This window comes from Calonectris borealis, chromosome 1 (assembly GCF_964195595.1).
Source record: "Calonectris borealis chromosome 1, bCalBor7.hap1.2, whole genome shotgun sequence".
NCBI classification, from domain to species: Eukaryota; Metazoa; Chordata; class Aves; order Procellariiformes; family Procellariidae; genus Calonectris; species Calonectris borealis.
The window spans coordinates 198,837,638-198,862,068 of record NC_134312.1 but is presented as its reverse complement, the minus strand read 5'-3'; positions in this window follow the sequence as shown (position 1 = coordinate 198,862,068).

The following is a 24,431-nucleotide window of genomic DNA, read 5'->3' as shown; positions in this document are numbered from 1 at the left end:
TAAATCTACATATTATAAAAGACACTTTTTTTGGAAACATTCTTATGATTCTCTGTGAGAATATTCAGTGTGGGTGTTTATTTTATTTCTGTGTTTTAGAGTAATGGCCTATTTTTCCTGTAAAGCATGATCTGAAAGATAGATACAGTCTGACAAGTAATTTTGAGTCTTACCTGTTGGAATGAAACACCATTCTAAATCTATGTAAGAGAATAATAAAGGAATTAATTACAACAATTATAACAATTTGCAAAGTAATAAAAGGAACATTAATGAATATTAAAATTACAAGTAAATAGAACATCTTATAATATGTTTTTATTCATATATCCCCACACATGTTATGACAATGGAGAGAATGGTGGTGTTTGAGTGCATTGATCTAAATTAGACAAAGCAGACAGTCATGTCAATGGCTAAACCTAAGGTATCATGGCATCTGAGAATAAATTAGAAAAACAAATAGAAAAAAAAGAGAACACAAAGTTCTAAATAATTTTACTAGTTCAAATGTTGCATATTGCTGAACTTCAAGATGATGGCTATCAGATCCCCCTGTTTAACCTAAGCCTCTATTTAGCTGCAGTACATCAGATTACTGCCATGTATTCAGTTTTAACATGGATTGCTTGAGGACAGGAACACAGAAGTTTATCTCTGCTTCTAATGATATTTAGAAGATCATTGAAATGCATTTTAGCTAAGTCAAAGGGAAAGCCATTCATCTAAAAACAAGTAATTAATGTAAGAGATGAGAGAATGACAATACAGGAAATTTCATTTGAACATGTGAAAACTCTTTTTTTACTGAAGTGTGGTTAAACACTGGAACTGGTTGCCCAAAGAAGCTGAGAAGTCTCCATCCTTGGAGATATTCAAAACCCTGGACATGGCCCTGAACATGGCCCCGAACATGGCCCCTGCTGGAGTTGACCCTGCTTTAATCAGGGGGGGTTGGACTAGACAGTCTCCAGAGGTGCCTTCCAACCACAGCTGCTCTGTGATTCTGTGAATAATGGTGATTTACTGTCTCGCAGTAGGTGCCAATGTGATGCTGTTGCTAATGTAAATGTGGCTGGACACAAAAGCAATAAAATACCATGAATGAGTAGGGAAATATGTAAGGTGCTGATGAAATAAGTACCTGAATTCTTAGCTCTGTTCTAAATCCCCACCCCACCTCAAAAACAATGTTCAAAAACTGGAGGGGATTCAGAAAGAGGTACACAGATGATTAGTCACCTGAAAAAAAAAAACATTTCATAATCAGAACTCTTTCTGCTTGGTTTACTGGCAAGATGGCTTGCTCACAGTCCTACAAGTTTATGCAGCAAAATTTTCCAGCAGTGGAGAGCTTTATAATAGAACACAAAAAAGAGGAAGACTAAATAGCTGGCTCAAAAAAGCCAGAGTAGCAATAAGCTGCACTTTTTAACAAAAAGAATGACTTAGCATTTGAATAAGTTAAATCCTGGGAGAGTGCTATGGTTTGCTATGGTAATGCAGAAGATAATCTTGAATGATCATTTCTGGTCTCAAAATATGCTATATCTAACAGCATACACTGACACTGACAAGGTCTGGACTGTTTCTTTCTTGGCATACCTACCCAAATAGTTGACAATCATGGCCCTGCTTCACTGGGAAATCTATATTGCGGAAGTAAATTAGAAGTATTGTATGGTAGACTATAGATAGATGGTATTTAAAATATAAGTAGGCTATGGACAGACAGTCTTTGTATCTTTAAAGGAAAATACTGAACCTCTGAGGGTACTGCAGGCTCAGAGCAGTGTATGTCTGCCTACATGTGTGATCACATTACGGTATGCTTCATTTCAAAAGCTGTGATTGTTCTTACCAGATCACGTTTGCTTTGTATTATGACTACACACAAAATTAGCTCAAGGATATTACAGGGTGTTGATCTATCTGTGGAGGGGAAAAATGGGATGACCAGTAATGCCAAGACATGAATAAAAACGGAGGAAGTAGTTCAGTGTATAGGGACCCAAATTTAATGGCATATCAGGGTCACTCAAATTCTCTAGATAAGATCAGAGCAGGAAATGAATGCAAGGCTTATGCCTGCACAAAGAGGCCATTCTTTGCAGAGATACACAAGTATTACACAAAGTGAGTGGGCAAAGTTTGCCTCCCACATTTCTTTCATTACTCATACCTAACACCTGCTAGTTAACTAACATCCATTTTTCATACTGGCCTGTTCCAGTTCCACCGACCATTAATGTCAGTAAAACAATCTCTCACTTCATGTTACCTTTCACAGATAAAAATGGTAGTGCTGCCAAAGCCATGCAAACTGAATTCAGAGGTACTCAATGAGTTTTAAAGTGGGATGTACCCTGTTCTCAACCCCTGATGGGAGACAGGGTTGCCATCAAACTAGGGGAAAAAGAAAGCAGCTGTCTAACTTCACCCAGCAACAATGTGTGACGGCATAGGGCTCAAAAAGAATGGTATGCTGGAAGCTTACAAACCTTCAAACAGGCAGAGTGGCAATTTTCCAGTTTGGAATATAAGTAGGACACCAGTCTTCATTAGCATTACACTTCCTCATGGAACAGTTATTGTAAATGCAAAATCAGAGTTTTATGTCTTTCCTGGAAAACATCATACATACCTGAGCACACCTGTGCACTGAAATGACCCTTGACAGACCAGTGACTCAGAGGGACTGTTGTCTAGTTAATTATCACCACCAGTATCATAGCAGAAGAATATTCTCAAAATCACCTGCACAGTTATTGAGCCAGCTTGCAAGAGCTTGCCAGATTGCAGCATGACTACATGTGGCTTTGGTCTGGAGACCTAACATTCTAAATCAACACTACTCGGATGACTTCAGGGAGGCTGCAGTGATTTACACCGCCTAAGAGTATAAATACACCAATCTAGAGGGTCAGAAAATGGATCGATCGCCATACCTTTTACTATGGTATGGCATCATGTACTATACAGCAAAAAGGAAGTTGCTGATGAGACAGAGAAAAGGGTCCTATAAACATCTGCATCTGCTGAATAGAAAAAACTGGAGGATACCCTCATAACCTTTGCTTTCTAGTGTGGCCAAACAAAATGTGGTTAGACACATTTATTCTGTAGTCTCCAACCATACTGACAAGACTCTGATGAATAAGAATTGCCCCAAGCGCGGTATTCTCTCTTTTTCATTGTCAGTGACTCTCCACATAAGCTGTCTTTCATGCCCTAATTCTTTATGCTGGTCTGTATGCATTCTGGGCTGTGGGGCTTTGACATGCTAATGAATTTTGCTGTGCTGTTAATAACTCAAAGCTACAGGACGCCCGGTGATATCATCATTACCAGCCTGTGTATGATTGTTTTGTTGTCTTGCCAAATTTTAGTCTAGCATTTTCAGCTGGGAAAAAATAATGTGCCCATCTGGGAGGACAGGTAAGGGGTATTGGGCATGATCCCTGCATTACACCAACTTACATTGCTTGTGAGAGCTAAGGCACATGGCCTGTATGTCGAGAGTACAAGTTTAGCAAGGGCATTCACTTGCAGGGAAGGGACTTTCCGTTGACTATTTTTTATTGTTTTCCAAGTGAACTTTGTGCTGGGAAGAAGGGAGTGGAAAAAAACTGTGTTTGCTGAATGTGGGTAAAGCAGGCACATTTAACACAAGTATTCCCAGGTAGCACCACCAGCCTGCCCCCGACCTGATGGGGAGCTGAAGGAATAGGGCAACTTTCGTGACAGCCTACGCCTTTCCTTCAGAAACTGCCAGTGGCTCCTGGATAAGTTTTTATTGTTCCCCTCTGGCAGTGAGACTGAGAGCCTAATTTCATTTTGCGTGGTCCCAGACCCCTATATCAGTACCTTTACAGCAAGTCTGAACTTTCAAAACAGTGTGTAATCATTAACATCAAACCCTGCCATAGCCCATTGAGATGTTATCACCACAGTTTTCTAATAGGAAGGACATGCAAGAGGCTGTGTCTGGTGCCATGCAGTGACTTTGGCAGTTACAGCTCCCAGACTGTATTCTTAATGTATTAACTTTATGGTTGACTGTGACTTTGGAACACATTTAGCACAAAAAACTCCACAAAACTCATTGCTTTTACCGGGTGGTCATAGTTGTTAAAGAGCTTTCTGATGGAGGTGAGCACTTTTATGCCCATTACAAGAGTGGGTAAAAATAAGCACTTGAAGGGGAAGGGATTTTCCCACTCATTCAGTCATTCAGTGACTACGTGGGATGCATCCAGGTCCCCCGGGTCCTGTTCAGTGCACTTTCCCAGGTCTCGCGTTGCTTTGCACTAACAGTCTCACTAGCTTGCCTCAGTTCTGTAAGACCGTGACACACTGAGGTGCCTCCTAAAATCCACAACACCACGGAAGTTTGTGATATTCAGCATCATATAGAATTAGGTCATTAGTTTTAGATTCAGAGTTTAGTTTATGTTTGCTGTTCAGATTACTGTGTAAGAAGCATGAAAGACTCTCCCTGTATTTCCTGCAGAGCCAAGAGCCAGTCCAGGGTTCCTCAGCTGCACAGCCAAAAGTGATTTTTTTTCTGCCCCAAGTACTAGAGGAAAGTAACTCCCTGATATTTCCTTTCTCTTCTCATATCTCTCCATTTTCCAAAAGTACAAGATCCCATTGCTTCTCACCTCCCGAGACACAGTCACCTGTCACCCCCACGCAGCCCAGACCCATGCTGTCTCACACCAATTCCTGTGAGAAGCCTCAGCCCTTCCCTCACCAGTTAGTGGTGCTTACTTCCCAGCCAGCATTGCTGTCACATGAGTGAAGAGGAGCAAATGGAGAAACCCAAGCTCAGGCCAGATCTTGTTCTTGTCTCTGATGTTATCCCATCAAAGAAAGGCAAGCCAGAATAGAGAGCCAGCAGTGGAGGGATGGAGTCTGCTGCTCCTGTTGTCTTGGGGGATGTTAAAGACACAGGCATTGTGCATATTGCTCCTAGCCATCCTGGTACCCTCCTTTCAAACCTCCTTCCTCTACTCGGGGGATGACAGCCACACAGTAGGAAGGGGGACGTGGAAGCCAGATGCCCGGCTCAGTTCCTCAGCCAGCACACGGTACCAGGCAGCTCGTTCTGACCTTTTCCAGCACAGGCAGTGGGATGGTGGCTGGTGCCAAGCACCGGCCAGCCCAGGCGGCAGCCAGTGCTATGGCTGGCCTTTACTGGGACAAATATCGAAACCTTCTTTCTCTGTGTTGCTCTCTATTCTTATCTTCCTTTTTACATTGCATATTACTAGTAGACCAGACATGTCAAGTAGATACTATTTGTAGCAACCATGTCTCTTAGTTAACTCCAATCTCTTGAATAAAATTCATGAAGAAAAATAAAAATCCCATCCCATTTTATACCCATTTTCTATCCTTCACTGCTGATTATTTAAAATACAAAACTTCATGCTAGTTGAAGCAAATATGTAGTGAGGATACAACAATATGAAAGCACCCACCTTTCTTAATACTGCAACTTTAAAAGCCCCTTGTTTTGCCTCTTGTCAAAAGCCAGTGATATACTCTCCATGCAGGCCTGAAGAGTGCCAAAACAGAGTGCAAATGTAATGTTTCTGCTTATCAGTTACCTGGCAGGCATCTGTAGCATTTAGTTGCCAGAATTTGGATTTGGCCACCCAGCTGCTGCTGTGGCCCCTATCTGTGCAGTATTTCCTATATAGGGAGACAATTTCTTCTGACTCCCAATGGATTTGCAGCTGTGAAGGTCACACTGCTGACAGCATCACTTTTATTTTCTTTTTTCTTTTATGACTTGAAATCTCAGAGGATGCCACACCTGGCTGAGGAGGAGCAGAGCTTTTGAGAGCTCAAGACAACTTTCAGATGTTATTTTTCTTGGGACTCTACTGCAGTACCGCTTACAGGTGGTAGAAGATCCCTGCCCCAAAGCATCCATATAATGAGATCCAGTGGATGAAGGCACTAGATGGGAGCAACCTAAGGAGTCACAGCCATTGTCATGCCTTGTCCTGGCATCACAGCTGAAAGGTGTTGGAAACTGAAATATGATGTGGTTGTTTTCTTAAATATGTCTTTTAGATGCTTCTAGATTCTGGGTTAGTTAGGGGTTTTTAATATGAAAGTTGAAATCAGGTGAGGGCTACAGATCAAAAGAAGGAAAACATTACAGTTCTAAAATTAAAAATATAAAAATTTTCAGGAAAAATCTGAAAAGCTGGAGAAAAACAATTTAAGCCATTGCAACTAAAGCAGGAGCTGCCACAGTAGTCTCACTAAAAGATTGGGAGTTGGGTCGCCTCCATATCTGAGTTACAACTGGGTCATGAAAAAACTGACTTCTTGTCAACCTTTGGTACTGACCCAAGGCCTTGACTGTAATATCACTTCTTCCTACCTCCGTACTATTTTTCAGTTCCAAGCAAAGAGTCCTTTGAGTTTTTCTACATTGGTGAAAACAGCATGTTTTTTATCAGTAATAGCAACAATAATAAAATCTATTTACACCACTGGAATGTAAGAATAAGTCTATTAGCTCACAATAAAGAACCAGCTAGCTCTTAGAAGTCAGTGTTTAAGGAAGAGAGTAAGAATAGGACATGCATTGTGCCTTCCTAGTTTCAGCAGTCCAGAGAAGCTCCTCATCAAGAAGTTGCAATAGTAGTTATTTCTGTTGTCAGTGGTTTTATCTTCTATAAACTCATGGAACGAACTCATCATTCAGCATCCAAAATACTCTATGGCATGAGTTCCACCATTTGGCCATATGCTATATGAAAAGTACATAATTTTGACTGTTTGGAATTGAAGTGTGTTGAACATAACAAGTTAATTTTATAGCTATGATTTCTGAATTATGAGAAATGGTGAATAACACTCCCTGCTTACCCTCTTCCTGTCACTCAGACTTTGTAGACCAATATGATATCGCTCTCCCTCCCCAAGTTGTCTCTCTTCTACTTCAAAGACACTTGGATGATATACTCATTCCTAATAGAGATGCCTTTTCTTTGATCTCTTCTGCTTCCCTTCTTTGACTTCCATATCCTTGTTGTGACAGAGAGGCTTGAAGAGCCTACAGTGTTCAAGGTGTAAGTGCATTGTGGATTTATTTGGCAATGTAATGATGCTTTTTGTGTTGTTTTCTATTTCTTTCCTAAGAATCCCTAATTTTCAATAGTTTCTCTCCCTTTCTGCAAAAGAAAAACAGGTAATGTTATGGAGTCTCCAAGAACTCTGCAGTGGTGAACACTGACACAAATAATACATTACAAAAATGCCATCTTGATGGATGGTGGGATGATGCACTGTCTGAACTAATGATTAGAAGAGTTGCATTTCCCAATTTAATGAGACACAACGATGTAAGCAGATTTGACAGTTCTTTCCTGAGACGCTGCCTGCCCCTTGTTGAAAGGCTTCCTTGCTTAACGTTTTAGAAGAGAGAGAGACGTCATTTATGTGGGTGTTTTCTTGCTCTGCAGGCAGCCCATTATTGCCTGTCACATCTTACACAGCTGCTATTTTGCACACGCAAGCCCAGGCAGATGTTACAACCCAGTTTCACAACTCCAACCAACCAACCAAGGCAAACATGGAAAATGCAATATTCCAGGCCTTGCAGGCGGAGTCTGCGTTACCACAAATTATAATATTCTCCCCTATGTTATGGAGAAGTCTAACCATTAACAGTAATATAAGCGTGTAGCTAATGCCCTACTGAGCAACAAGGTAAGGATTACATTTGCAAATTCTTTTCACTTTGAAGTTTTAGCCATGTGTGGAGAAATGGGGTTTATTTCCAAATACTGAATGTAGAAATGGGCTCAGATGAATATTTTAAACTATTCTTAGAGCTTAAAAAGTACCAATTCAGGTTTCTGATCTGGGGGTACCTTGGCTTGTAATCACTGCACTGTAGTCTGTAATCAAGGGCCTGCCACAGATACTTTCTTAAGGCCTTGATTATATGTCATCGGCTGCTCTCCAGCTTTGACTGTGAGTGGTGAAGTTCTTCCCATGTGTGCACTGCCAATAAATAAAGTTTCTGCAATAGTATCTCTCAGTGTTAAAAATACTTTTCTCAAAGTTTGTAGAAATAAAGAGCCAGTGGCACTACTGACAGTCTGCAACAACTGTCTGATAATTGACGAGAATCTCAAATCCCTTTCTTTTCCATAGTCAGAAGTTCAGCCTGAAATGAATGCCCAAAGCTCAACTTTTATTGCCAGACTTCCTAGGCAGCTCTCTGAGGGTTTTTCTAGCTCAGCATTCGTGTGGGTCCGAGAGCGCTGATCCCACTGTGCCTCAAAGACAGCCCCTGCCTCGCCGGACCTGCACTCGCACAAAGGTTTGCAGGTGTTTCCAGGCATGGCATCACTGCTGGAACAGGCAGCGGCATGTTCTGTGGAAAGAGAGGGAATTGGGGAAATCAAAATAGCAGCCTCCCGCATGTACCTGTCCCACGCGGTCAGACGGGGAACACGCTGACTCGAGGGCAGCACTTGCAGATACAGGGCTTCTTCGGCACCCAAAGGCAGCTGGATGGAGCAAGGCCTTACAGACTGAGTGCACACACATTGAGAAGCCAATTTGTCCACGAACTTGAACTTTTGATTGTTCCACAGGGACAGCAATATAAATAAGAGTGTTTAAGCTGTTGTAATACACCCCAGCTTGTACTGAATAAAGCACTCTTTAATCCATTTAATATATGGGAACATCTGCCATACCTCAGATGGAGTAGCTAAATCATTTTCTATTTTGAACCTCAGTGGAAGTACAATCACCTATAGTGAAGAAAATCGCTTTATGATTGGATGCATAGGAAAAGTCCATTAATATATTTCCTTAGTGTCGTGAGTGACTGAGTGGTTTTCCCAGGCAAAACTCAAAATGTTTCTATCAAAGTTTTTACAGACATTTTTATAGGTAATGTTCACATACTCTGATTTGATCAGGAAGTGAAAGTTGGCACATAGGTGGATTTTTAGGCATTATCAAGATAGCATCAGCATACAGGGATTTTGTTTCATTTTTTTCAACAATATATATTCCTTCTATGCAGGGATTTTGCCAAATAGCACCAATGATTCCCATGGCAAAATTAAATTAAAAGGGAGACAGATTACTTTATTGTCTGGCCCCACTGGCTGAGTGGAATAAAGAAGGCATTAGTTCAATTGTTATTACTGATAACAGTCATGTATTACATAAAAGCTCTCTCTACTGAGAAAATGTGATTTGAAACTTGTTTTTAAATACAGCAAAACAGGGAAGATCATTCAGTCCTACCTGTAGTTGTGTGCAGAGACAATGTATCTAAGGAAGATATGTGACTGAATTGTATTTGTAGTGCTGTCTACTCTGATTTCATAAACCCCCCACTCCCCAACTCTAAGGGGATATATGCATTCAATAGCTTCAGATGTTTTTGTTCTATGAAAATTTGTATTGCAGGATTACAACACTTAGGTTTGTAAAATACACCCTGTAAAAATACAGGGTGAAAGTCTCAACATCTCTGACCTAACTCATCTTTTTGATTACAAACCTTTTTTTCCTGAAATACTAGTTCAGGGTACCTCTAAAAATCAGCTGGAAATCCAGTTGGTTCTCAGGACTTAGGATGGTACCAGCTTTTGAACAGCCTTTTCTCTCTCTTGCATGGTCAATAGACTACTCAAACCACTCTGGTAATTTTTATAGCTTGTGTCATCATGATCCATTGCATCTTCTTTAAAGCAAGTAATAGGCAGATCTTTGTAAAATTAGTTGAATCATATTGTCATAACTCTGCAGTAACTCAGTGATGAATGAGGTTACGTGTTTGTGTTATACAGGATGAATAACTGCACAGAAGTGACTTAAAGCTGTCCTCTGAAGCAGCCCTGTGCGGTGGGAAGGTGCAGCTCTGATCATTAGAAGCCCTGAGACTGGGACAGGCAGAAGAATCACAGATGTTCTTCACCTTTCTGACAACTGACAGACACCTCACAAATTATTATTTTGACTAGATTACTTATGTCTTACGTGGATTACTAGAGGTATACAGGGTAAAACCATATTAGCTGTGGTTACTGTCACAGTTAATCACATGGGATTTGATCTTCAACTGGTGTCAATCTGCCCAGGATCATTGAAGAAATTAAGAAACACTCATTGATAGCAGCTGAGGAGCAGAAGTGTGTTCTACAAGATAAATAACTTCTTGTGGAAACTATTACATGACTATCCCAAGCTATTTCCATGCCACAGGCATGAAGAAAGTTGGAAGAAATGAATGTCACAAACTAAAGGCAACAATGGCATGCTTTCTATAACATAAAATTTTTGTATATCCATGAAAACCAGATATTACTTGGACTCCTGAACCTGGTAACTGGAGACATATGAATCCTGTCTGTCAGACAAAAGCATATAGCTTGGCCCAGGGAGAAGAAACTGTCTGGAGTTCATCATTCTCAAGGGAAGGGCACACTGCAATGACACATTGCACAACGAGAGCACTTGAAGAGCTCTAGCTGAAAAAAGGTACCTGGTTCTTCAGCAGTAGTTACAGAAAGACGTCCTGGAACAAGTCATCCCCATTGAAGTGAAGAGCGTGAGGTACATGGCTGAGGGGGTAAACACTGTCATCTATAGACATATTGCACTGGTTTTATGCCACAGACAATATCACACACTGTCAAAACAAGCATCTGGTTTGCATCACACAGGAGTGTTTCCAGGACTGTCCCCTTAAAGTGATGGAAAAGAGTAGATAGAATTGCTTCAAATCTCTCTGAAGTGAGAGTGAAATGCAAGGATACAGCATTCCCAAGGATACAGCAAAGTAAGGCAACTGGTTAGGTCAGAACTTGAAGAAGGGCAGGACTTGTCATGCCAAAGCTCAGCAAGCGCATTGACAGTCATGTCAGATAGCAAACCTTGAGAATATGGTCTAGTAACCATATTAAGTTATTATTGCAGAAGGGGACACAGACTCAGTGACAATGCCTCATTTCTTGGCTTTTCTTTCTGCGATAACAGCCTCAATCAAACACACTTTGTTTCTTGGCATCACTGTGTCCTTTGATAGCTGACACCCTGCTAAGCTATGGGTGAAGCTGACAGACTCACAGCGAAAGACCTTGGAGGTGGAGTGAAACTGTGATGAATATTCCTACTGCAGACTTTCTCTGCTCATCAGCTGATGAATATTCCTACTGCAGACTCTCTCTGCTTTTCCTGAGCTTTAAAATGCAATCTTCACTGGGAGAAATGCTTGCAGTATGAATAGAGTTTTTTAATTTAAAATAAATGACCCTTGAAATTCAGTAAATGTTCACCATATTGGATAATTATACATACGGACATTTACAGAGATATGTTATTTTTTCTTATGAGATGGAACACTAGTTTTGTGAAGATAATAGAGCAAAATGTTTTTTCTAAAAGTGTGCTTGCATATCATAAGGTATATTCTGCTCTTGATACTGCTTTCCATTAGGATGAAAGGCAGTCATGCATCTCCATTTACTGGAAGAACGCCTGTCATGCTTGATGCCACTGCTAAAAATGACACCTTTTTAAAAATCTGGCTCTTTTTGGAACAAAAACATGGTTTGAAACAAAAGACTGCGGACAAAACCGGCCCTAATTATGCTTTACTGCTGCCATCTTCTGACACCTAGGTTAAATTGCAGGTTTTTCAAAGAATGAAGTTAGCCCAGACTTTTTTCCTAGTGTGCTTTCCGGTAAATGTCATTACATCGGTGATAAAACAGAGTAGGATTACAGATACGTGCCTTTGACTTGCACAGAACGTTTAGCAAAGGGAACCGTAGCTGCACCAAGTACACTCCTACGCTCCAGAGACTCCAAAATGGGAAGGCAGGACCTGAATTTCATTGTGAGTCTTGTTGGTTAGATGCACTCCGATAGGAGCATAAAGCTACAAAGAAAGATAGAGTCTAACGTCCTCTTTTTTTATTCTTTTTATTAATCATTATGATCTAAAGTTACGTTCTTGGTCAAAGGATTGGGCTGTTGAACACATTTCTAAAAGAAACTGTGAATTCTAATTGTTAATCATCAACCACCCTCAAAAGCTTTTTTTTCATTGGGAGCATGACTACACAGTAAAGCCAGCTCACCAAACAGAGAAGGGTTTAAAAGAGGAGAAGAAAAAAAGCAGAAAAACTGAAGCCCTCCTACCACAGGGAGGGGAAAAGTCCATGGATTAACTACACACCTTTACTAGAGTTTCCTAGTAGTATTGATTGTGTAGGGATCAGATACCATGATAAGGGATGATATGAAATCTTAAGATAGGTATAGTTGGTGTGAACATCATACGAATGGCATTACATTGAAGTATCCTTCACAATTAGACACTACAGCAATATAGATGCAGGCTTTCACAGTCTCCATTTCCCAGGTCCTACTCAGACATTTGGATTCCTGGTACTTTGGCTCTAAGAAGATGTCAGGTGATGAATTCAGCAAAAATCTGGGCCAGAGGTTGTGGCATGTGCCAGATTTGGGTCATGACCAACTCTCACCCCAGAATACTCACATTCCCCTCCTTAAGTGATGCTTGACTTGCAGCCACTTCATATACGCCTGCCTTGCAGGGAGCTCAATTAATGCAAGGTTCAATGCAGTCTGCACTAGCAGTTCCTTTGAATTAATTTGTGCTGGAGCCTTGGGAGAAAGAGTAGCATGGGATTAATCTGTGCTTCTTAACAAAGCAAAGCTCAAGGCACATTCAACCATAGCTGCGACCAAAAACCTATAGAGCAGCTGATCTAATAACCTCTAAAATATGTTTGCCTTTGCAAAGGTGGATGGAGGTAAGTGGGGATGGTTTAGTTTTCATTTTTAAAAGAATTACCCCAGTTCTCAAAAAATTTGTTCCAGCCTCAGCAATGAGACAAGGCAGCACGTCAAACATCCAGCAGGGCAGGCTTCAGTCAGCCCTCACAGCAGTGTGGAGGGAGACAGTACTGGTCCACTTCTCATTTCTCTTCAGTCCTGTTCTCTACGACAAAACCCAGTCTTCCCACTGATTGATGCTGTTGGGGATCGTGACATGTTTACTGGGAGTTCGGTTTGCACAAATTCATTTCTTGGAGGATGCTGGTAAACATCTGTTGTCATATGCTACCAGCTATGAGCTGTGGCTGGTTTCTAGTAAGTGGTCCAGCCTGGAGCCTCCCAGGGAATGTGGTTAAAGGGGGATGCTTCATCTGGACACCTGATTACAGCAGGGACTAGTTCTGTATCACTCGTCATACCCATCAGCCAGGTTATTTTAGGGACTGTTCTGACACTTCTGCTTTGGTGTATTTTTACGGCTTTCTTTTATATCCTATTTTTTTACCATGTGTTCTTTCCTCCACACCTCTTCTCCCTTTCTCCTCTAACATACCAAATGCTTGTTCTTCTTTGTGTTCACATTCAGTGTCTGTATAAACAGAAAATAAAATTTTGTAGATAAGAAATCTATGCACATTTGATTATTTCCCACCCTTTGTATGTCATATTATAAACTGCATAGAGGAAATAATCCCTTATGGATTAGTGCAGCCCTTGTCAGACCCCAATCCTGTTTGGAAACAGTGGGTTTAGAGTTTCATATGTTGTTAATTTTAGGGTTAAGAACTGGGTAGAGATTTTGCAGGACAAGGGCTTACTTTTTCTGGAGATTCCTCTTAACTCCTTTGTTTAACAGAAAACAGTTTCTACTTTCTTTTCTTTCCACATGAGTAAAACGTCTAGCAAAGTAATAATCCCACGTGATTTACTGGTACTTTGGACTGATGCCAGCTTTGTTTTAATCCCAGCTGCTGTTTTATCCTCCGGGTATTTCAGTTGGTAGCAAAGTGCACAGCACAGTGGCCAGAATCACATGTGAGCACAGATTTTAATATTTGTATTCAGTCCCTTTGTTTTGTCCCTCATGGCATAGCTCTGCTGGTCCTCAAACTTGACCAATTTGATTACATTTAAACTATATTTAAACAGATGCATCCCCTGGGTGAAACTTCTTCCCTGATTAGTCTGGATGGGAAGCATCTGTTTTCCCTCTGGTAATGAGAGTTCCTAAAATCAAAGCACAAAGACAGGCACTGGTCATGTCGCGTGGCGTTGGCTGAAGTCCAGCAAGCATGTGGTACAGCAGTGGAACTTGAATTTGGGCAGGTTGACCCAAAGACATTAGCACAACCATCCTATAAATGCAGAAGAAAAAACCCCAGGGTAACACACCTACGAACACAGTGATCTCAAGCTGCAGCAATGCTTTTATCCTTAGTGATGGGGAATGTATCCACACTGTGGTAAATGTCGCAGTCCAAAACACAGAAAATGCCTAAAGCCAGCAATATTATTAGCTGAGAGCTACTGCCACTGTACCACAGCAGCCTTGTGCTCCCTTCTGTTCCCTTCCTGCCCAGAGTCTGGCCCTGCTCTGTCTCGGGATCCACCCCCTCCCCTTCTAGTGCCGAAATGTGCCCAGCTTCCCTGCACCGCAGCGGGGATGGGGAGGGGATGCAGCCAGGTCCCACTCAGCTCTTCCTGCCAACACTGTGCCTGGCAGAACTCCCTGGCACTCCTTTGAGGAAAGGCTGGAGCAGAGTAGAGGTCACTTGTGTCCTACAGCCATGGGAGAAGTGGGAAGGGGAGAGCTGGGGGTGTCCTGCCCCCCATGAGAGGATGTAGAGGAAGAAAAGAGGATCTTGATGCACGGGTACTGCCCTGTGCTAGGTTTGCCCCTGGGGTAATATTGCCCAGGAGCGGGTCTTCTGCCGAGGGAAGTGGATAAGCCGAGCAAGAAGAATGCCAACCCTTGGCTGTGGGCTTCATCTTGGAGGGAACCAGTTGGCTTACTCTGGAGATGCATCTGGGATTAAAACTATATATATGTGATGTGAACTGTCTGTCATGGGGCTGTGCAGATGTACCCTAAACCTACACAATCCAGAGAAGAGAGCACTGGACTGCAAACGCTTCTCCTTTTGACTCCAACCTGTCCTTTCAAAACCACTTTTCCTCTTCACCTCCGGAAATCGGCCAGTCTTCTCTCTTGCAGTGATTTTGTGATCCACAAAATTGGCTTTTTCCTCCTCAAATTCTCCTGCCGTCAGGTGTGCACCCTCTCCCAGACGAGACAGGCCAATTACCCCAAATCAGCCCTGTTAGCTGATATGCAAGCTGGTCCCTGGGGACATGGGGAGGGAGAGAGGAGGCCCTGCTGCTGTCCACCAGCAGCTGTGTTGCTATGAGGCACGTGAGGTAAGCAGTCCATTAGAAGACTAACACCTTGATGGCCTAGTGACATCCTGAGGGCATGGACTCCATGTGGCCTCATGTGCATGGCTGAAGCATCAGGAGGGAGGTTCTGGAGGGGCCAGAGGAGTGTTTCCCTGCCACCAAGAAAACCTCAAAGATTTGTGGATAAAAAAGTCTTGCAAGCTACAGGCTTGATGACAAACCAAATCCCTTGCTGCGACTCGTAGCTAGGAAACTGTGAGCTGGGGATTCTCCAGGGCAGATGGCTTCAAGGGCTGATTGCTCCCAGGAGGGATGGGCATCAGGAAAAGAACCCCGCCACACTAAATTTCACCGGTTTTCCATTTTCCTTAATTGCAAGGTGTGTTTTGCTGTTGTTACTTATTTTTTGCAGATCTAGACCTATGTCCGTGTGTTTCCTCAGAGGACTTCTTCACTTACAAGCTATTATTCCTTCGTATTTGTCTCCTGTCCTAGTTCTTTTGGTCTCCTCTTACCTCCATTTCCCTGCAGTGTTGAAGCAGTCAGTGAAGAGACAAGGTTAGCACCGACCTCAATGATGTGCAAACCTGAGAACCAACCAGTAATGCCTGCTCTGGCAGGAGAGTGAGTTGCGAAATTTTCAACACAAAACTGTCATTTCAATAACACAGAACTCCAGAGTGACTCCCGAGCAAAGACTTCAAAGCTCTTTTAGTGAGGCAGCATCATGCTCACTTGAGGAGAGAGAAAGCCTGGGGGCAAGGATGTCAGCTGTTTGCACGCATTTGGTACAGAGCTTGGCCTCGGAGTCCTCTCCATTCCCTCAAAACACGAGATTGCGAAACTCTGGGTTATGCCTGCTGGCTCAAGCACAGTGCGCTGGAGACAAACAATTTTTGGAAAAAAAAAAACTTGTTTTGTCCTTGCTGGAAGAGTTTTAAAGCATCAGCAACTGCCATAAAATGATAATGGGAAGAAAAATAGTTTTAGTCAACTTATAAGTGAACACATCCTCTCTCTCTTTGTCTGGATTGCTTTTTACAGAGTACCTCTGTGGGTTACATATTAGCGGGGGCAGCTTTAAGCTTGTCCAACAGGCATAATTGTACTGGGCATCTTTGTGCATCTTTCCCCGAGATCCAACATGCTGGATGCTCTCGTGTTTTGCTACCTGTCCTCAGCCTTGTGTCCTGCTACAGCCATGCCTACCTGAATGAAAACATCCAAAAATTTAAAAAAATCCAAAGATTTTGGATTTAAAAAAAATAATCCAGCAGCACCAGGCTCTGAGGAACATAGGGAGAGCTTCTACTGTGCAAACACATCCGCAGACACATACACTGTAAGCACTTGATTAAACGCCTGCCGCAAGTAGGCCAGAGCCAGATGTTGCTGTGGTGGGGACGGGGGATGTCACTCCTCTAGCCCATCCAGATCAGATACCACAGATCTTTGCAGTTTCTAAGTAAATCAAGATTATTTGGGAGAAAAAAAAGTAATAGACTGTACATAAAGAAGGCCACACCACAGAGATCGTTTTTTCTGGTACTTAAGATGAGGTCTGATGTGAAGATCTGAGTGGGGAGTCAGACCCATGAACCAGAGCAGATCTGCTGGAGACTGCCAGCACTTCCATGACCAGGTCACTGAGGGCTGGATCCAGAAAGGCTGCGTTGGTGCCCCTGCCCACAGCATCCCCGCACACAGGACTGTCTGCCTTGGAGGTCTCCCTGTCTGAGCTGATGATTCCCTCTGGTTTTGCTGCTGCTAAAGTCCTCAGGATGCAGAAACCAGGTGGACTGGCACCATGGGCTGAACCCCATCCCCTGCTCAGGGGCACAGAGGCGCTCCATGTGATGTTGGCCACACCGAGGAACTATCGCACTGCTTCGGGTGAGATCCTGAGACAATCTGAGCACCTGTACGTCCATTTACAGATATCCATCACCTCTCAGAAACAGGCGCCACGGCTGAGAAGCCATACAATAAACAGGCAACCATTACATGACTCATGCACAGAATCACATTAATTTAATCAGATGCTAAGGAAAAAAAACAGAAATTGTGCAAGGTTATTGTCCATGCCTTTCAGAGTGGTGCACTGAGCCCATGCTCCCTGGAACCTAGGGCTGCATGCAGCTCTCAGATCGGGGGACAGATGGATTATGTAGATGAGGACAAATCAAATGCCGTGTAGCTGCAGGAAAACACAGACAGAATTTACCCTGGAGCTGCTAGAATTAACAGACCAATGACAACCATCATGGAAAATGCACCAAGCAAGGTTTCGAGCTGAGAGAATCCAAAATGTATGGGGAAAACAGCATAAGGCTGCAAGGATTTAATATGTTTGCTGGAAAACAGCCTCAGAGTTTGAAATTATTGTGATTGCTTAAAATCAGCTGCCTTTTTATGGCACTAAAATGTTATTTAGATACTGAGTACTTGATGACTTGTGGAAACCCCTGTTCAGGTATCCACTTATGTATGAGTTTACCTTTAAGTGAGAATGAATCTGTAGAGTGCGAATATCTTTCAAAATGCTCTTCAAGGCAGCTGCCCTGGATCAGACGTTAGGACAGAAGGGGTAGCAGTGCTTATATGAAAGGGAATGTGGATCTCCATCACATCCTGCGAGGACTGAATGTTTACATGTAATCTTTGACAGATGGGGATATTAATGCTTTCATTTTATGGATAAAGAAGGCAGATATTAGATGGTTGCTGTGTATTACACAGTAGTAAAAGCTCTGTGATGAGCATAAAATCCTGGTCTTTCAGGGAGGAAATCTCTTTTCTCTAGTTCAAGTGGAGAGTCTTTGGTGAAGGGGATGATTTGCAGAGGGGAGCAGCATTCACTTCTGAGGAATGACCCAGGAGTGAATTACAGGAGAAGCGTAGAGAGAGCAGGTCATAGGATACCGATATTTTTGTGAGACACATTATTTTGGAAAAAAAAAACCAACCTGTGAGTTTAGAGATAAGAGTTGGGAAGAGTAATAAAACTTCATCAGTGTCCCAAAACTACTGGAGATGGGGTTTTCGATGGAACAAAGTCCTGAAACACATCCACACAAGCACATGCTGTTAAATTAACCAGTCATAACCTGTGCCTTAATCACCCTTCTTCCTCCTTCCCCATCATTCCCGACTCCCTATCTGAATACAGCGTCCCTCATGTTTAAATGACAAACCCTGCAGAAAATGGAATATGTATGTGAGGGGACTTTATAGCCAGGATGTTTATTACTGTACTCAATGTCAATTTATTTGCCCATTCTGACCTCCTCTCCCGGAGTTATCGATCCTGCCAGAATGACTGACAACACGTGGGTCTGGAGCCCTACTGTAGCATGGGAGAAACACGGCAAATTTGCAGCCTCTGTAGCGACAGGGAAGCCCCTTCCCAGGGCTTTTTAAAGAGCTTCAATTCCCCTTGAAATAACAGTCAGGAACGTGCAGAAGAGGAAACAAATACTAGGGAAGGTCAGTGCTGCAGGCACTAAAGGCGCACATGGGTATTGGAAAGAGGAAACTTAAGAAAATGCTAAGAGAGAAAGAGAAGGAGAAAAAGTGCTTCTGGAGGTCAGTGTTCACGTACAGCAATTGCTACTGCCATGGCCAACACACCAGCAACCCCAGGAAGTTTATAGGATTAGATGATGCTGCTCCAGAGTAATAAAGTATTCTTGAAAGCAACGCTGCTAGCTGATCGGTTTGGTGGTGCTTCTCCTGCCCCCGTGGCAGTCCCAGTTGAGATAAATGAAGGCAAACCAGTCTCTGAGCTGAGCCTTGTCAACCTGGTTTTATTTGTGTGCTTTGAAAAGACTCCAAATCAGGTCAGGATTAGTAGCAGTTGCTGGGATTTCAAAAAACGCTCTGTTGGCAGTGACCTACCAAGGAAAACAAAAAAATTGGCTTGTGCTCTTGCTTGTGCTTTTATTTCTATATAAAACAAGGCGTAAGAGGATTGGGACTGCTTCTTATAGCTCTAAAAGAAAAATGTATGTAAAATGTCAACTTTGGATTTTCCTATTTTTGCTGAAGAATTTGCGGGATGTCTCAGTGGTTGCCCAACTCTTAGCTGAGATGGCAGAATTACCCAATCATTTGACAAGAATATATTTTCTCCTACATATTTTTAGGCATTTCAATGAAACAGAATAAAAATCCCCAAAGGACATTAATACTTTAAATAAAAAATCATTACTCCTCTCAGCAAAGCAGTTTTCGTATATATCTGTATTACTCCAGTTATCCAGCGAGTCTATTAGGACAAGTCCCAGAGTTATTATAAAAAGAAAGCAAGAGAATATTATTGGATAAAGAGGGGAAAACCTTTTAGGCCTGCTCCTTGCAGCATAAACAAGGGAAGAAAGCAAACATAATTCTCTTTTCCCCTTGACAGGACACCCTTAGATGGAGATCAAGGCATTTACTAGCGATGAGATATGGGGGGAAAAATGGGTCAGAGCCTGATAAGAGAAGGAAAGGAGAAAGAGGGTAATTTCCATTATGGTCTGTATTTAGACCTCTGTTGTCTTTACTCTTATACTCGACTGACACAGATGGTCTTGTAGCCTATTTGCAACTATTGATGAAATGAGACGTGGACCCATAACTGATGCACTGATGTTGAGCCCAGTGAAATTCAACAGGATGTTGATCTTGCTGACAATTGGCAAGTAAGACTGAATATTAAATGAAACGTTCATTAAAAATCTCCCAAAGCAAACAATAAATGCTCTATACATCTAGGCTGAATGTGATCAGAGTATGAGAGCTGAAAGGACCAACTACACAAAAGGCACGCTATAAAATGCTGTGTAGCAATTGACTAACAAAAGCTCGCATGCAGAAGGCACAAAAGAAGAGAATTTGGAAGAAATCAGGTTTCAGTGTAAAATCTCTGCTCCTGCATTTCAACTCCAAGAATTATACCACAAAACATCAAGTTAATGCACTCACCCTGATGGACCTACTTCCATGGCTTCCCTCCACCTCCTGTGCCAGGACTCAGAGGGCCAAATTCTGCCTGTGGGTACAGGATTGGGTTACATCACTGAAATACTGCCATGGTCTATGGTGCTCCTTTTAAATGGAAATAACAGATAATGGCCAGGCTACCCTTATTTCTCCACGTTTTTTTTTGTTTTTCAGGCAAGTCTACAGCCCCTGAGCCCCGCACTGGGCAGTCTGTCCGCAGCAGGCTCACTCTGGCTCTTCACTGCTCCAAAACCAAATGACCCAGGACCTGACGGGCAAAAGAAAAATCCCAGACAAGTGCAGCACATCTCAGAAGACTGCAGAGATGATAGGAAAAAAAAAGAGAAGGTGGTCTGGGGAATAATTGGACAAGAATGAGCTAAATTGAGAGAAGAATTTGGCCCAGCATGGACATTAGGTAAAATCTGTACCCCTGCAGGCCAAGGAGGGGTAGTGCCTGGGGTACCACCAGAGAGCTGTATTCTGTTGCATTTGCATTACGATTGATTTCTAAGCATAACCCACTGATTCAAGCAGACTCTTCTTGGAGGGACATAGCACTTGGGCAGACTTACTAGCAGAGAAGGGGTAAATAGTTGTATTTCCCCCATGCAACAGCTTCCCCTTCCCATCCTCCCACCTCCTGCTTCTGCACTGCATCCTTGGCAATGCAAACAGCTGCCTATGGCATGGCAGGGCAGCTTCCCTCCAACAAGATGGGAGAAGCCACAGCTCTGCACAGCAGCCAGGCAGAGAGGTCATCACATCGGCGCCCATCACTTGCCACCCTTGCAAACCCCCCCAGTGGAGCCTTTCCCACCCATGAGGTGCTCTTGGCAGGGGGGTGGGCACGGAGTGGGAGCTGCCCCCAAGAAGGGGCTTAGCCCGCTCTGCGCAGCTGGGCTACCTATTCCTCTGCGTGGCTTGCAAAGCGCAAACAGCCAGGCAGGATAGTGGGAAATCATCCCACCCACTTCAGGCCAGACATCGCAAGGGACAACTGGAGAGCGCCATGAGTCATTCCAGACTATTCCTCAACAGCAGCTGGAAGATAATGACAACTGCATTAATTTTTTAAAAAAATGAGGGAAGATTCAGCTTGGAAGACTCAGCCTCTTCCCAGGCCTGTGTTCAATACTGGAAGAAAATAGTCATTTCTGATCCCAAACACAAAAGACACTGCGTGGGACTGCTACCTGCGTACAAACTGCAGGAGTGAGAATTTAGCCACCAAGCAGGGAGAAGAGCTCCAAACTGAGAAGGGTTTAACTAGACGAGCATTTTTTTTCCACATTCAGAAATTCTTTTTCCCCATTGTGAAATCTAATTTTAATTCCCCACCACGCCTCTTTCTGCAGCCTCTGCTCGACAAGCCTCCTTCTCCCCCCACCCTCATGGGGTTTCTTCCCCTGTGTACACCCTTTGGAGCTGCAGAGGGAACGGAGCGCGTCTGGTGCAGGATTGGTGCAGGGCTCTGGCAGCAGCAGGAGAAGGCAGCGGCATCGCCAGGCCCGCGGGAGGAGCGTGCATCAGGGAGCAGACCAGCTTAGCGAGGCGAGGAGACGGCAGCTTGCATGCAGAAGTCAGTCTGCCCACGTCTGCCGTCCCTCCTGCCGTGCCAGCTGCCGAGGGTCAGCTCCTGGGGTTCGGTGCCTGGGCTCACCGGCTGCAGGGGAGGAAGGAAACGCTGCCAAAACCATTCCCCCGCCACCTCCTCTCTGGTTACGGGTGCAGCCTGCACACTGCAGGGGCACTTACTAAACAACCCTTTCAGTGCTTAAACGTGTTGAGTACATCAGCCACGAGTCAAAACAGTTTTATATGAACGGGTATTTTTCTGCTTTTGACAAGCAGGAGACATGGTGCCTTGTGTGCTCTTCTTCCTCGGCTCAGAGACAGGAGCAGGAGCAGAGCTCAGCTCCCGAGCAGAAAACTGGTGCCGGCAGCGTGACAGGGCAGCGTGGCAGGGCAATATGACAGGGCAGTATGACAGGGCAGCGTGGCAGGGCAGCGTGGCAGGGCAATATGACAGGGCAGTGTGACAGGGCAGCGTGGCAGGGCAGCGTGGCAGGGCAGTGTGACAGGGCAGCGTGGCAGGGCAGTGTGGCTGGGCAGTGTGACAGGGCAGTGTGACAGGGCAGCGTGACAGGGCAGCGTGGCAGGGCAGTGTGGCTGGGCAGTGTGGCAGGGCAGTGTGACAGGGCAGCGTGGCAGGGCAGTGTGGCTGGGCAGTGTGGCTGGGCAGTGTGACAGGGCAGTGTGACAGGGCAGCGTGACAGGGCAGTGTGACAGGGCAGTGTGACAGGGCAGCGTGGCAGGGCAGCGTGGCAGGGCAGTGTGGCTGGGTAGCGTGGCAGGGCAGTGTGACAGGGCAGTGTGGCAGGGCAGCATGGCAGGGCAGTGTGGCAGGGGAGTGTGGCAGGGCAGTGTGGCAGGGCAGTGTGGCAAGGCAGTGTGGCAAGGCAGTGTGGCAGGGCAGCATGGCAGGGCAGCGTGGCAGGGCAGTGTGACAGGGCAGCGTGGCAGGGCAGCGTGGCAGCGCAGTGTGGCAGGGCAGCGTGGCAGGGCAGCGTGGCAGGGCAGCATGGCAGGGCAGCGTGGCAGGGCAGCGTGGCAGGGCAGCGTGGCAGGGCAGTGTGGCTGGGCAGTGTGGCAGGGCAGCGTGGCAGGGCAGCGTGGCAGGGCAGTGTGGCAGGGCAGTGTGGCAGGGCAGCATGGCAGGGCAGTGTGGCAGGGCAGTGTGACAGGGCAGCGTGGCAGGGCAGCGTGACAGGGCAGTGTGGCTGGGCAGTGTGGCAGGGCAGTGTGACAGGGCAGCGTGACAGGGCAGCGTGGCAGGGCAGTGTGACAGGGCAGTGTGACAGGGCAGCGTGGCAGGGCAGTGTGGCAGGGCAGTGTGGCAGGGCAGCGTGGCAGGGCAGCGTGGCAGGGCAGTGTGACAGGGCAGTGTGACAGGGCAGCGTGGCAGGGCAGCGTGGCAGGGCAGTGTGACAGGGCAGTGTGGCAGGGCAGTGTGACAGGGCAGCATGGCAGGGCAGTGACAGGGCAGTGTGACAGGGCAGCGTCACAGGGCAGCGTGACAGGGCAGCAGTGCATTTCATCCTCATGGCATCAGCGAGCAGCCGGCTGACCTCTGCCTGCTCCACCAGCAGGAAGGAGGCAGCAAGAGGATGGTGTCAGAGCTGCAAAATCCCCCTGACTCCCAAAGGCCCTGGCAAAGCCATGGAGTGGTGGTTTCAGGGGGGAGCAGCAGAAATCCCCACTGCAATCCTCTGGGCTACACAAGTTTTCAAGAATAATCCGAAATTCTCTCACAAGTGCACTCGAAATGCATCATAACTTAAAAATAGGTGGGAGCAGCAGTAGACACGTAGATGTAGGACAAACTAGAGTTGTGTAGGTGCAGGTCTAAGGTTACCACTCCAATGGTTACACGAGGTATAGTTATGCCAGGAGCTAGAGAGTCACCTCCCCCAGGTTGCCTGGGCTGGGAGCTCCTTGTGCAGCTCCTGTGCCCAGCAGGGATTCTCCACAGGCCACCTCCAGCCAGATTTCTAATGCTGGTAAAGCGACTTTATCACACAACAGGGTCCTAATACCTCTTTTTTGTAGTCTTTACATCTAATGCAGTTGCTCTTCAATTACTTTCAAGCTGAGTGAATGGAAGCTCTAAGGAAAAAGGAAAAACAAGTTAGTTTGGTGAGAATGAGAAATGAAAGTCATGGCTGACAAAGCAAGCAAGCAGTGGATACCTCAGTTCCCAGGTCCCTGGTGGGGCAGGTAGTGTGAGGTTTAATGGGGACATGCATTTTTATGTGATACCATTAACCTTTTTGACCCAGGGTACGTAGATTTGGCCTTTTCCCAGATGATAGTTTCAGGGTCTTCTACATGTTTTGTGGGGGGTTTCTGGGGTGTTCAGGAGAACCGAGATCTGCTGTAGAAATAACTGTTATGTCTCAGGTGATGTTTGTGATCTCTGACTGGAGTTTGGGTTACAGGTGATCAATCAGTAGATGAGAGAGAAAAAATGAAAGAGAGTCCTACTAGTCCTACGTAGCCTTGCAACGCGCAGCCCACGCGCTGGGAACTGCTTGGACAGACAGTGCTACCTTGTAAAACCAGCAATGAAACCCTTAACTCAAGCTCCTTTACATCAGCCATAGCTCTGAAGGGAAAAC